Raw genomic sequence first — 11475 nt, 5'->3', positions numbered from 1 at the left:
TCTTTTTTAAAAGATATGGCAGCTTGCTCTTAATGCCTATGTTCTCTCTTGAGCAGGCATCTCGCTTGCTCATCCCTGTGTCTCTGTGTCATTTTGCTCACTTATTTCCACTATGGAGGAGCCTGTGCTTTGTCTTTAGCATGTGCTTCTCCCTTTCTCTCCCCTCACATCTTTCTAAATAAACTTCAATAAAAACTATCTTCACACAGGAAAGAAAATGGAAGTTGAGGCGACATGGTCACACTAGCATTAACACTTGTACTTTGCAGGGTTTCCTTTTGTTGGTTGGTTTTGGTTTGGAGGTTACACTGGTAGTGCTCAGGGATCATTTGTGCTGTGGTTCAAGGGACCATCTGGAGTCCTGGAGATGGACCTCAGGTCTGCTACATACAAGGTGAACAGCTTACCCAGTGTCCTATCTCTCTGGCCCCTCTGTGCTTTTGGTTTTGTTATGCAATATTTCCATTGCATTGCAGCTTGCAATGCTTGTAAAATTACTGCACCCTCATCACCATTAAAGTACCAAAATTGCTCCACCAGTGTCTATGTTATTTCTAGTCTATGCACCCCATTCTCAAATAATTACCAAAGAAATATAACAAGAAAAATATGTTCATGTTAAAAATGTCTTGGGCCAAAGAATTGGTTTAATGAACTCTCTGTGTGCCCTGTAGTGGGAAGCCCAGCTTCAATCCCCAGCATCACATGACCTGAGCACACCAGGAGCAATCCCAAGTCCCAGAAATGGTAGCAATGTCTAAGTACTGCCATATTCAGCCCAAACTTCTTCCCCTGATTCCAAATCAATATCTTTATTCTGCCTTTACTTTTATTTTTTATAATTTATTTATTTTTAATTAGTGAATCACCGTGAGGGTACAGTTACAGATTTATACATTTTTGTGTTCATGTTTTCCCCATACAAAGTTTGAGAACCCATCCCTTCACTAGTGCCCATTCTCTGCCACCAGTAAACCCAGCATCCCTCCCACCGTCCTCAGTCCCGTCTCCCCCCACCCCGCACTGCCACTATGGCAGGGTATTCCCTTTTGTTCTCTCTCTCTGATTAGATGTTGTGGTTTGCAATAAAGGTGTTGTGTGGCCATTGCATTCAGTCTCTAGTCTACATTCGGCATGCATCACCCTTCCCCCGCATGACCTCCAACCACATTTTACTTGGTGTTCCCTTCTCTGAGTTGCCCAGAATGAGAGACCAGCCTCCAAGCCATGGAGTCAACCTCCTGGTACTTATTTATACTATTCTTGGGTATTAGTCTCCTAGTCTATTATTCTATATTCCACAGATGAGTGCAATCTTTTTATGTCTGTCTGTCTCTCTCTTTCTGACTCATGTCACTTAGCATGATACTTTCCAATGCCTTTACTTTTAATGACACTTTACATAAAATCAGTTTTCTAGACTTAAAATAATTCCCTCAGAATTTTAAGGTATTTATTCATTGACTTTTAGTATTCCTTATTGTAAATAAAGTTTCTGATGCTAAATATCATTTGGTATGGAAGTTTCTTTCTAACTCTGGAGTTATGATTGAATATCTAACCAAGAGAAACTTTGGATTTTATGGAGAGAAGGAATCAGGAATCTCCATGCTGAGTAATAGTTTTTAAAAATCCATTTTGTTTATCTAAAATCAAATAATAATTATCTTTACTTCTTGACTCAAAAATATGTATGTTTATATGTGATGTATGTGTTAAAAACTAGTCTATGGATTGGAGAGATTGTATGTTGTATAATAATGAACAGGTACTAGAAAAGTTACTATATTTCACTAGTCATCAGGGATATAATATGTAAATAATAACCATTTTATCACCTTATTTTGCTAGGATAACTATTATCAAATATAATTTAAAAGTATTGGTGAAATTATGTAGAAAATATACAGTAATTGGAAATTCAAAATTATCATCCACTACAAAAAACAGTATCATTGTCCCTCAAAACATTAAAAACAGACAAATCTACCCAATGGAATACTATGCAGCTGTTAGGAAAGATGAATTCATGAAATTTGCTTATAAAGTGAATGAACATGGAAAGTATCATGCTATGAGTAGGAACAAGAGGGATAGACGTAGAATGACTGCACTCATTTGTGGAGTATAGAATATCAAAATATGATACTAACACCCAAGGACAGTAGAGACAAGGACCAGTAATATTGCTCTATGGTTGGAAGCCTATCTCATGAGCTGGGGGAGAAGGCAACTGGAATAGAGAAGGGATCACTAAGTTAATGATGGTTGGAGAGATCACTTGGGATGGGAGATGTATGCTGAAAATAGATAAAGAAGCATAACATGATGCTCTCCATAGCCATGCTCCCGGATTCCACGCCAGGCTGTTTCACTCAGAGTGCCCCAGAGTGGGGCAGGTGAGAGCCCTCCCCACCCCAAGAGACCTAACCTCAGCAGCCGAAAACCTCCAGAACCCAACCACTACCTTGCTCAACACCATTTCCCACATGCTCCAGCCAAACCTCACACGAGTGAACTTATTCCTGGACCTCAAGGCCATGAATCATAAGACACACCCTACCCACACTCCAAGAGTACCACACCACATTTGATGAGGTTCAAATATTAGGCAACTAATCATAGAGGGAAATATATATATGTAATATATATTTACAGATATATATATACAAACATTCACAAGGTTCAACCTTTAACATGTTAGTGATATCTTATAGAAGGTAATAATGGCCACTGTCAAAATAGAACAATCTTCATACTCTTTCCTCTATGGATACTTTTTTGCAGCATTTTCAGTGGTTTTTCATAACAAACAGTACAAAATACATTATTTTGGTGCTGCTTGGGACAGGGATTGGGGTTTGGGATGGAATCATCCCAAATACGGTGGTCGGAAGGGATAATGGTGGTGGGATTGATGTTTGAATGTTAAATGTAATCAAATAGTGTGGACTACCTTATAAATTATTTTTAAAAATTAAAAAAAATGAAATTAGACAAAGGACCAAACATGATGGCCTCTCATTATCTGTATTGCAAACCATAATGCCCATAAATAGAGAGTAAGAGGGAAAATGTCTGCCTTAGAGACAGGAAGAGGGGTGGGATGGGGGGAGGGATATTGGGGACATTGGTGGCAGGAAATGTACACTGGTAGAGGGATGGGTATTTGATCATTGTATGACTGAAGCTCAAACATGAAAGCTTTGTAACTGTAGCTCACAGTGATTCAATAAAAAAATAGACAAATTCTATCACTAAAAATTTCATCTGGATATTTTCCCAAAAGAGTAAAAATCAGAGTCTCAAAGAGATATTAACACTACCAAGTTATTGTAGCATTACTCACAATAGCCCAAAGTTTCCCATTAGTTAAACCTAAATGTCTACTAGTGGATGAATTTATCAAGAAAACATGAATCTACATACAATGGAATATTAATAGACATTGAAAATGAAGTATTATTGTCCTATTATACAACATACATGAATCTGGGAAACATGCTAAAAAAATTATTCAGGAGCCAGAGTGATAGAACTGCAAGTAGGGCACTTGCAGCTGACCCAGGTTCAATATTTAGCACCCTTATGGTCCCCAGTGTCCTGCAAAAGTGATCCCTGACTGCTGAGCCAGGAGTAAGTTCTGAGCAATGCAGGTGTGTCCCTAAAACAACTTCCCCCATAACGAAAAAATGAGTCAGATGTAGGACAAATAACATATGATTTCCCTTGCATAAGGTATATGGACAGTTTAACCCATTGAATTAAAGAATAGGATCCTACTTATTAAGCAATTCGGGGTTACAGGAAGTTGTTAATCAGAGAATATATACATTCTCAGTTATGTAAGATGATAAATTGCACATCATGCCTTTATTTAACACTATTTCATACACTTGAAACTCTATCAAAGAGGTTAGTTCTTATGTTAAATGTTCTTACAAGAAACAAAATAAAAATGAATAGAATCTTAAGAGGTATTAAGAGTAGTATACTATGGCATAAGGCATATGTAGTTCCAGTCATCTCCTATGACCCCCCTCCTCTTGCTGACATAGTCCTAATTAGCAGGCGTCTGTCTGATGACACCTCAGAGATCACATCTTCTAACTTGGCAGGCCCTACCCACGGCCTGCGGGAGGATTTCACACCTTGTGCTCCTTACCTGGGCCAAGAAATGCTGCATGGCATCTGCAATGTTTCTAACATTAGAGACTGATATGTTGGGGATGGAAACTGGTGCCCTAACTGGAGATATGATGAGGCAGTAACGTCTCATGTTGAGCTATGTTCTTGCTCTTTCATAGCATCTCAGAGAAAAAGCACGAGGTCATTCCTGCTGTTTTGCCTATTCTTGCCTAGCAATTAAGTCTAAGAGTGGAGTCAGAGCATTTTCAGGAAAAGGACATGTCTTAAGACTGATTCCTGAGGAAACTGAGATGGTCTTGGAATGGGTTGCAGTGCTTTATGATATTTCTTTAAATGGTGAAATTATAGGAACTAGAGGAGATCTCTGCTGAAGGGTAAGAATTATCTTATATATATATATATATCTATATATATATATGCACACACATACATATATGTCTATCAACAACATTTTAGATTAATTTTTTTCTTATTTTCCTGAATTACTAACTGATCCTAAAATTATTCAATCCTTCTAGTGTGCAGGATATAAATTACCATAGTAGGGAAACAGCAAATGTCCAAAGGTAATAATAATGAAGAGCATGAGAACTGGTCTTTAATAAAGGGGTAGGATGGAGAATAGGACAGAGAAAGGAACATTGCAACAGCAGAGGAAAGCAGTCAACCAAAGAAGGAGGGGTGCTAAAAGGTGGCAAACTGTTATGTGTGATGCCCTTCAGAAACAGTACTACCAAACATAGTGCCAAAAACAGAGGCAAGTTGGAGGAAGACCGGTGAAGAAATTGGTACTGGAACACTGAATACCTGAAACCCAAACATGAGTAACTTTGTAATTCACAATGACTAAACAAAATGAATTTCTCCTCCACTAAAATTTTCCAAAAAATAAAAATTATTTTCACCCATAATTACTTAGGTTGTTACTTATGTCTGATAAACTGAAGAAGGGTCAGACTCTATTAAGAAATGAATACTTACTGGTATTTCCAAATGTTAATTCCTTGAAATACAGACTAAAGGACTAAAGAATAGATGATTCTTACTTTTTCACAATTAATGAGTACTTGAAGCATTCTGTACTAACCATAACTCTGAGAATAATATTTATATTATGGTTTTATTTTTTTTACTTAAAAACCTATAATAATGTTTATCTAGGTGAGAAGTTGAGCATCTGATGAGAAGGAATGGGAGGAAGACTAAATTTTCAGGAATAAGAGGGATGGTTATAGGAGTGGAGGTGCTTTCTTGCCTGTGGCTGGCTCTAGTTCTATCTCTGGCATCATATGTTCCCCTGAGCACAGGTGAGAGAGGATGCCAGTCAGAACAAGGGGTAGTTTTTAAGCACTGTTAGAAGTGTATGCCCCCAGATAAAAAATAAATTTAAAATTATGACCTTCCTTTACCTTTAAATTTTTGTACCATGTGTTTTTTAATCTATTTAAATGTTAAAGCATTTAATGTATACTTATTTATTTAGTTATTAATGATTGTTTAGAATCAATTAAAATAATAAATCTAATTTATGAGTAAAGAAATATGTAAGAAAACACTATTAGTAAATCAGAATGTTTTAAATACAGTGACTAGGTTTTTTGTTTGTTTTTTGGTTTTGGGGTCACACCCAGCTGTGCTTAGTGTACTCCTGGCTCTGCACTCAGGGATTACTCCTAGTGGGGCTCAGAGATCAAACTGAGGTCAGCTGCTTGCAAGGCAAGCACCCTTCCCTCTGGAGGATTTTCCATCCCGATGATTAAGCTTTAACCCAGCATGAGCCTAGTGGATTGTTTTAGGCATCAAGCCAGGGAGGGCAGAGGTGAGGCAGGTGGCTGCTGGGCAGCAGAGCTGGATGCTCAGAGGGTGGCCAGTGTTTCTGCAAAGGCTCCGTCCACTCCTACCATCTGGGTCTTCATAGCCCAGAGTGCCCCGTGGAGTGAGGAATCTCAGGGTCCCTGCCTGGATGCCTTAGATGACAGTGCAGGAGCTACAGTGACAGTGAGGGTAGGTTGAATCAGGAGAATGGGCGGGAAGGGCTTATGTGCTCCCTGGTGGCCGAGAGGTGAGGATTTAGCACCTCTAGTGCTGCGGCTCAGGTTTGATTCCTGGCAGGGAAGATCATCTGACACTACCCCCACTGCAGGGGGGCAGATCAGAGTCCACTCCGCACAAGGGTCCAGAGAGAGGAGCAGGTGAGGGCCTGTGGGCTTTGCAGCCCTCAGGTGTCCTGGTGGCTCAGCAGCTTGGCTTGTTGGTAGCCTGACTCTGGAAAATGTGCCAAGGCCATTCTCCTAGGTGCTCCTGGTTATGCAGTCGGTGGCTTTACTCTGTCCAGGTTCTAGGGTGTCAGGTCACCCGAGCACCCCTGGTCTGTGTTAGGGCACGGATCGAGATCTCCCTATAACGACAAAGAGACTCCAGAGACTGCAAACAGCAAGCAGGGTTTATTGTAAGACTGGCTAGCCAGGGTCCAGCCGCCTACACGGACACGCAGGTCCAGCAGGTTGGGCCAAAGACCCCGAGCTTCTCCAAAGGAGATCTTATATAGGCCTTCCCCGGCCGTTACAGCAGAGCCTGCGCATTTCATAGCCAATAGGTTTGTAATATTGTGAACTTTCTTAACCAATCCATTTAAAAGGACATCACTCCTTAGCCTATGGTTTTAGAGATCAGTATTCGCGCCAATATTCAGGAATGTCCCGGTTCTAGGGGCAGTCCTGGGTCTTGTGATACGGGTCATGTGATATGGGTCTGGTTATCTGGTCTGACCACCACCGTTCTTGCGAACCGGGGTGCCTGTATCTGAATTCCTTGCTCAGGGGCAGAAAATCAAGTTATTCTAGAGTGCGGGCTCCTGTAAAAAGAGTCTTAAGAAAGCTAAATAGATTCCTATAGTCTGTCCTGGGCTAGATCCCCACAGTCTGCTGATTCGGGGTTCCTTTCAGGATTTTTACCCCATTTCCTGAAAGTAGAGATCCAGAGCAAACACTATGGAACAGTAGAATTTCAATGCCACAAGGAATGCTTTGTTTGCCTTGGTCTTTGGTAAGACCCAGGCAGGTGCTCTGGTCCATGTGGTGCCAAAGACAGAACCAGGGCCTCCAGTAGACAAAGCATGTAAGTTGCCCTTTGGACCATCTCCCTGATCTGAATCTAATGTTCATAGGAATAGCACGAAGCACATTATTTTTAGTCATAGAATGATGAATCATGCAACAATATTAACCTTCAAACTATTCCAAGGGTCATAAAACAGCTCAACAGCTGAGTGAATAAATGCTTTATATGCCAAAGGCAAGGGTTCAGCCCATGACACCACATGAAAAACCCCTAACAGTGAGCTGGAAACAGAGCTACTCCAAACACTGCCAGATGTTGCCATTTTTCAATGTACAGAAAATCCTCCATCACTCCACCACCCAAAGTAACACGGCTTCTATTTCCTAATAAACACTTTTATAGTACAGTTTTCATCTCGGGGAAACACAGCTGCCAGTGCTCAGGCCTTACTATTGATTCTGTGCTTAGAGAGAATGTGTCCATTCTGGTAAACTCAGGGGTGCTGGGGCTGGTCTGAGCTATCAGGGTGAGCCCATGTAGACTGTACCATACAACGGGCAGGAACATAGGGACCCATGAAAATGGGCGAGATTTCTCCTGTGTCCTGACCGGTTTGGATGAAGCTGTGCATTTTCCCCCTTCAAGCTGCCTTCAGAAAATAATTTCAGTATATTGAAAGGGGCAGTTTTCCTTTTCTCACAGAAGCCTGGCTGGTCTTTGACATGCAGATCTCAGGTGCTAGCCAGGCCTGACCTTTGACACTGTAGATTCTGGCTCTGGCCCAGCCTACTCTTTGGGATGTAGATTTCAGTTGCCAGTTCAGTTTGTCTTTGGAATGTAGATTTCAGGTGGCAGCCCAGCCTTTTCTTTGGGATGCAAATCCAAGTGCTTATAGCCCAAGAGAGGTTTTGGCTTTGGTTTTGTATCTTTTTCCAGAGGCCAAAATCTACTGGCCTGCAGACTCAAGGAAACAATACATGTTTTGCTGCCTCAATATTCTTTCTGTAGCTTCTTTTGATGTCATCACTGTATTGCACTCTTTAGAGGTACCATGATCAATAAAAGGAGATTTCGGGGCTCTCTACCTTTGTCACAGGTCTGAGAGAACCTGGGCCCTCCATGACATAAATTTCTTTCACGTCAGTGTCTCAGCGCTTCTGACTGAACAAATATTCACACAACACAGGGGACCATATTTTGTGTCCGTGATCAAATCTGGACTGGTTGAGTGCAAGGGAAGCACCTTAACTGCTGTACTATCTTTCCAGCTCTATGGAAAGATAGTTGGTTTTTGGTGTTATTCCTGTGGTTGTTGAGGGACTGGGTTGTGGCAGGGATTGGAATTCGGACTCTCCCAGGCACTCTCCATTATCCACAGACATTTCTGATCTGATCTACAGAAAATCATGACGACCAAAATGGAAAACATGCACAAGATGCACTTCCTTCCAGGTAAACCAGAAACTTTAGGAGCAGGTACAAAGAGGACAAAAGATAAAGACCAGTCAGCAAGAACAATGGTGTGTGAGAGTCCAAATAAGCCTTTTCTGTAGAAGCAGCTGACAATTATGCACAGTGCAGGACTCCTTGTTCTTACAAGTCCCTTTACCATTCATTCCTCTTTTACGTTAAGCTTAAGAGTTTTTGCAACAGGGCTGCTAATTCAAGAATAATCTAGTATGCTCTGTCCTCTGTCTGTCTGTCTGCCTGTCTCTCTCACACACACACATACACACATACTCTTACACATTCTCTGTGTTTGAGTACATGTGTCTAAACTGGAAAACTGTTAAACGTTAAATTTGTTAAAATGGAAATGCTTTTCATTCTCCCTTATAGCATGCTGACTTCTGTCTCAAAAAAAAAGAAAAATCATTTCTTTGACCACACATGCATTGCTTAGCACTTATTCCCATGTAGTAAGGTTTGGGTTTGTCATTGGTTTGACATTGGGTTTGTCCTTTTAGTCTTGCCACAGGGAACTTAGTTTACCTTAAGGCAATGTCCTTTCTGTATGGACACAGGAAGACAGTTAATATTATGCTTTGTAACTTGGAAACTGACTCCAATAATATTTACTCCTGGGCATCTACTTTCTCAACTCAGTTGCCCTTAATTCCTAGCACCCCAAAAGCAGGGTCCTGACAAGGGACAGAATGGACCCACGGCAAGCTGTGAGCTACCTTGACATCGAAATGGGCCGGGCCAAAATGCTACAATACTCAACTATAAGTTGAGAGCATGGTGATAGACAAATTCTGTCATGATCCAAAAGTAACGACGAGACTAGGACCCTGCTGGGGTTAGGAAGACTAACCTGTTCTGAAGACTATGGTCTGGAATATTTAGTGAATGTCCTCAGGAAGAACCAAACTTGAAGTTTGATATATCTCTTACTGTGCTCATACAGAATGACATTGCTAGAAATATTTAAAGTAGATTTATGACAAATATTTAAGTGGATTACTAGCTGAGGAAAGAAGAAAGTGACACACTCTGATGGGATCCCACTATTAAGCAGATCTCCTAGTAATCTGGAGTAATCTCCTTAGATGAGATTTTGTTAATCTCCTGGAGAAGTGGTCTTACCCCTCTTTGTTGATTTGTTAATGTTCAACCCATCTTTGTGTCACTACACTATGTGATTGCTATATAAACTAAGACTGTAAGAGAAACAGAGGGAGAAGACACAGAAGAAGAGCATGAAGTGAAAGAGAATCAGGGAGTCACTGGAGCCAGAAGCAGGGGAAAGAAAGAGCACAAAGAAGTAAGAGACAGAGTCAGAATGAGAGCAAGTGAGAATCAGAGTCAGAGTCAGAGCCAGAAGTGAGAACAAGAAGGACTCCAGAGAGAGAAGCAGAAGGGCTTCAGAGAGAGAAGAAAGGCTCCAGAGAGAGAGATCGGAAGAAGAGAGATCAGAAGAGACCAGAAGAGAGATGACAGAGACAGATATAGAGAGACGGACAGAAGAGAGCACAGCAGCACACACAGGAGCAAAGCACAAGGAGGAGCCATCCTGATCTGGTCCATACACAATGGCTCAAGAATACAGAATGCAAGTGGAGAGAAAGAGAGAGAAAGAGAGAGAGAGAGAGAGAGAGAGAGAGAGAGAGAGAGAGAGAGAGATGCTGCCCTGAGAGCTAGCGAACAACACACACATCATCGCATCCTCCCTTGCGCACATGTTTATATTTTTTATACTCCTTGTTCTGCACTCAGGGATCGTGCCTAGAAAATCTTTGGAGACCCTTTTGTGGTGCCAGGGATCTAACCCGTGTTGGTCACATGCAAAGCAAGACCCTCACCTGCTGCACTACAGCTATGGTCATCCATTCCTTCTCAATTTAAAACATCTTTCCTATTAAAAGAGAAAACAAAAAACTTAGTAAGATAGAGTCTCAAATGATAGCAAATATCATGAGAAATAAAAGTAGAGAACAGACTGACTCAAGCCATTAGACAATGAAATGCCATATTACTATATTTTTCCATTTTTCCACTATCTGTGTCATCTGTAATTATGATCCAAGTTTAAATATCCTATCTTAGAATGCATTTCAAATACCGAAACTTCCACTTTTCTCTTGTGAATGAACACACAAAGAAGATGCATAGTTGCTTCTTCACAGTAGTCTGGGGTCACTGGTATCAAGCAACAAGCAAAAGAATTACTAAAGAAGTGAAATGTATAAGTCAATTGTAGCAAAAGTACCTACATACAAAACACAGACTTCTCTATGACAGTAATTAGAGAAATAGGCATAGAAGGTTAACTCTTGCTCAGAGTCTACATTCCTCATGAGCTGTGTGCAGAAGTTCACTCTACATAAATTCAAATGACTTACACAGGTCATGTAAGTTCATAGAATGGTTCTTCTGTTGTGCATATTGTGGCTGTACCATACTGGAATACTTGAGTCTACCTCTTAAGTGTGGTAATGCAGCCAGTACATTGAGCAGCTGCTGTTTATTCTCTCTACACCTCTGGCAATCATATTCTGCTCATAAATTTTTTCTTTAAGACTGAAAGATGAATAGGATTTAGGAAATCATGGTTGAATTTTACACAAAGTCTTTTATAGTCTATTGTGTTTTTTGCTAATGGAAATCCCCCTCTGAGCCAGTTATTATCCTGAAGGATACTGCAAAATTTCTTTTTTTTTTTGAGCTAAATTATCTCTTTATTAGGAAAGCACCAACACCACAGTCTTGGAAATTACTGGAATTTTATTTGCCTCAGGCTTATGACTTGCAACCAAAGACATT

Source organism: Sorex araneus, chromosome 3 (genome assembly GCF_027595985.1).
Source record: "Sorex araneus isolate mSorAra2 chromosome 3, mSorAra2.pri, whole genome shotgun sequence".
NCBI lineage: Eukaryota > Metazoa > Chordata > Mammalia > Eulipotyphla > Soricidae > Sorex > Sorex araneus.
The sequence above is the reverse complement of the archived record's forward strand: the minus strand, read 5'-3'. Positions refer to the sequence as shown.